Below are 3,858 nucleotides of genomic sequence, written 5' to 3'. Positions count from 1 at the left end.
TTACTTTTAAGGTTCCTTATTGTTGGGTATTTGGCATGACAGTAGGCCCACCGGTCGGTGGGTTCCCAAGTGTAGACTGATGAGTTGAGACTTGGGTACATGTTCGCCTTCATGGGCCTGAGATTGATGAGCCACAGTCACTGGGGTGGTTTGATACATTTGTGCCTGAAGGGCATACTGACCCATAGGTGTAGCCACCGGTTGCGAAAATTGCACGGTTTGTTGGACTGGATGAACTAGAAGGACCGATTGAAGAATCAGCTGACTCGGCTGTGCTAGCGGTGACCTATACCTCTAACTTGGTTTGGGTTCGATCCATAAGCTAGGGCATGAACGGTGTAACCTAGGTCAACTAGACTTTTAAGGGAAGCTTGGATGTCTATTTCGCCTAAGGGTTAGATCCCCTAGACCTAGGTGGGTCTTGATTTTGAGATTACTGTGCCTCGAGCTTATCTCGGTTCGAGTTATCGAAATTGGCATTAGATCCTGTATGAATTTCTTCCCTCACTCGACTTCTACTTTGGTTGCCTAAAATCCTCTGTAGGGCGACACCTAGTCAGACCCCTTGACTATTTAATGTTTTTTGGGCGGAACCGACTTTTCGGCCAACACAAATTTTAGTATTAGGAGTGGACCCATGGGATTCTTCCTCTAATTGAAGACCTGAGCATTGGATAATTGATAGATAATACCAAGGGATCTCAACATACTGATCCCTAAGTTTGGGCAGGTTAGGCTTAGAGTCGGCCGTGGAGCGATCATCATAGTCGCCTTGAGTGACTGACATGGTGATTGCTTTTAGCGCGGTTCTAGAATTTAGACTTGGGTAAGAGCTAGACACGATGACCTAGGGAAAACCTAGCATGACTCTAGGGTCAAAACCTTAATTAAGACCTAGGCTAAGACTATACTGGAACCTAGACTTGCTAGACTCAAGGGGTTGGGTTTAGACCCTGAACTAGGGTAGGCCTAGTCTAGCTCTAGAGGAAACTCTATGTTTAGAACTATGCTAGTACTTAGACTAAGATCTAAATAAGATGGGTATGAGTCTTGGCTCGGACTAAGAGTGGGTCTAGGTTCGGACTTGTGGTGTGAGCATGATTCGAACCTGGACTGAGCTGGGTGCAAGCCTAGGCATAGACCTAGAGGGTTGTGATAATCAGACAGAGTATGGGCCCGGACTGGATCAAAGTTGAGCTAGGCACGAGCCTTCAGCTCAGACCAAAAGGGGATTTAGGTTCAGACCAAAGAGTGTGTTGGAAGGTATTTTTCATCAATATAGCCCCCCCGCTCAATAAAGCTTAGCAAACAATGGATTGTTGGTAGTGGTAATATGGTATCCTTTTGGCATCATAAATGGTTAGGTGAGTATCCGTTGAAGGCAAGGTTCTCTGATCTGTTTAACCTGGTGTCAAGGCCTAATTTGTCAGTTAATAAGGCTATAGAGAGAAGGGGTAATAATGTTTGCTGGGACATACATTTAACCTATAGCTGTTTGAATATTTCAATTTTGGCACAATGGTGTTAGTTGATGGAGATGCTGGATAAAGTTTATATTTCACAAAGCGCGGATGATGAACTCATTTGGGAAATTGAAAAGGATGGAGTGTTTTTGATGAAATCATGTTACAATTTATTCTTCCATGATAGATGGAGATGGTCATGCACAACTATTATGGAAATTTGAAATGGTTGATTCCACATATAGTACAAATCTGTATTGGTCTGGATGCGCAGGACAAAATCCTAATGTGTGTCATCTATGTAAGACCGATGAAGAGACTAAGCCACATTTATTGATCCATTGTTCATTCACTGCGAGATTATGGTACTGGCTTTTTGAAATGGTTGGAGTTCAAATGCCACTCCCTCAGAGGATTGAAGATTTGGTAACTTCTTTGAAAGCAACTTTTCTTCCTAAGATAGGTTGTGTTGTCTGGAAGATTACAGTTGGGACAATTCTTTGGGAGATATGGAAAGAAAGGAATAGGAGAACATTTGAAGGGGTGGTTTACTCTTTTCATCGAATTCTTCATATTTGCAAATGTTCCATTTTGTCTTGGTTGTCAGTGAAGAGAGAAGGGTGGGGAATATCCAACGTGGATTTAATGGCTAATTTACAAAATTTGTTTTTTCTCATCTCTGTAAAATCAAGGCCTAAAAGTATTTGGATTGCTCCATGTCAAGGAAGCCTAAAGCTTAATTTTGACGGAAGTTCTTTGGGCAATCTGGGGCTAGCAAGAATAGGTTTTCTTTTGCGAGACTGCGTTGGCAATGTTATATTCTCATATGCTGGCCCAATTGGTTCTGCAATGGCTAATTCTGCAGAATTAAGTTCCTTGTTGTGTTGTCTCAAAATTTTCAGTAGTAAGAAGTTTGCAGAATTAAGTGCCTTGTTGTGTTGTCTCAAACTTTTCAGCAGTAAGAATATGGGGATTAGTTTCACGATAGAAGGTGATTCTTTGAATGTAATTAGATGGTGTAAAAGGAGCAGGGACCCTTGGGAAATTTGAGCTTTGTGGCTGGAGGTGATAGATTTGGTTGACAATGTAATGGTGTCATTTTCTCATATTTATAAGGAGGCTAATGCTATTGCTGATACCCTTGCTAAAAGAGGATTTTCTATTCATAGCCTTTTAGTTTCTGATGGTGTAATCTCTTTTCCGTAAATTATAATAAAATTATTGATCTTGGTAAAAAAAAAAAACAATGGAAATTCTGGCAGTCTCAGAATGGCCTTGAAATCTGCCAAGTTCTTCATAAGGTCTCTCAAAATTCTCCTGCCTAGTTTCATCGTAGTCCGACATGTCTAAGACAGTGCAGACTGAGAAACAGTTTCGGCAGAATAGGCCTCTAGCACCCTGAAACGATCCCTATAACTAGAGGTACATTTTTAGTATCGCAAATCACTGTGAGACTACAACCATTGGATTTGGCATGGTCGAAATCCCCCAAGGGTCAAATTCCAGCCATAACGGACACTCCAAGAAGAAGTTATAGGCAAAAGAGTGAAACAAGAGGGGCCGCATGCTATTCCTGTGCGGCCACCCTGCAACTCCACGCCATGGAAGGGACAGTCACGATCAGTGAATTTTGATGCTCATATCTCACCCGTCCCAAGTCTGATTGCATGTCAAATTTGGGGAGCATGTTCGTCGAGTTAAGACGAGCGATTCGATATGTGGCATTCCCCATGACGACACCCTAGCGCGAAGAAAAGCTAGAGAGAAGCTGTTGATCCGTGAAGAAAGTGCAAGAAATTCAGCAGCGTCGTGGCTCACTCGAGCGGCCAGATCACACAGCTCGTGAGCCCGATCGTCGCAAGACCAATGCCATCGTGTGAGTAAGGTCTCGAGCTATCCCTGACCCGAACCCCGTACGTGAGGAACGGTCGGATTCTGCAAACAAATCCGATGAAGCGACTGCAAATTCCGTCACCAGAATTCCAGATTTTGACGAAAATTCCAAAGTTGCAAATTCTTTATTCAAGCAGGGAATCGAGCTGCATTTATTGCCCCACAATCGTAACGACATGCTCAATGTAATTCAGCGAAGAAATCACCAAAAAACATCGAGGAACGAGTACACTATCGATCCGAAGTTTCAAGATCCATTCAAATTTCAAGTCACATGATCGTGCACTAAAAAGACGCTCCATGGCTCGAAGTTCATAACAAATCGATCGCTATGCCGAGCCCTACAAGAAAACAATCAACTTACGATCAACTGAGCATCAAAATGACCTCGGATCAACCATGCATGATCACGGAAGTTCTAAGGCAACACAAGGACTATTTTGGAATTCCATGAGTTATTAGGAAGGGGAAAATCTGTCATTTTGCACCGTATTTTCTAATT

The sequence above is a fragment of the Amborella trichopoda genome, chromosome 6 (genome assembly GCF_054954075.1).
Source record: "Amborella trichopoda isolate Santa Cruz 75 chromosome 6, AtrichopodaSantaCruz75HAP2 v2.0, whole genome shotgun sequence".
Lineage (NCBI taxonomy): Eukaryota > Viridiplantae > Streptophyta > Magnoliopsida > Amborellales > Amborellaceae > Amborella > Amborella trichopoda.
Note: the sequence above shows the minus strand (reverse complement) of the source record.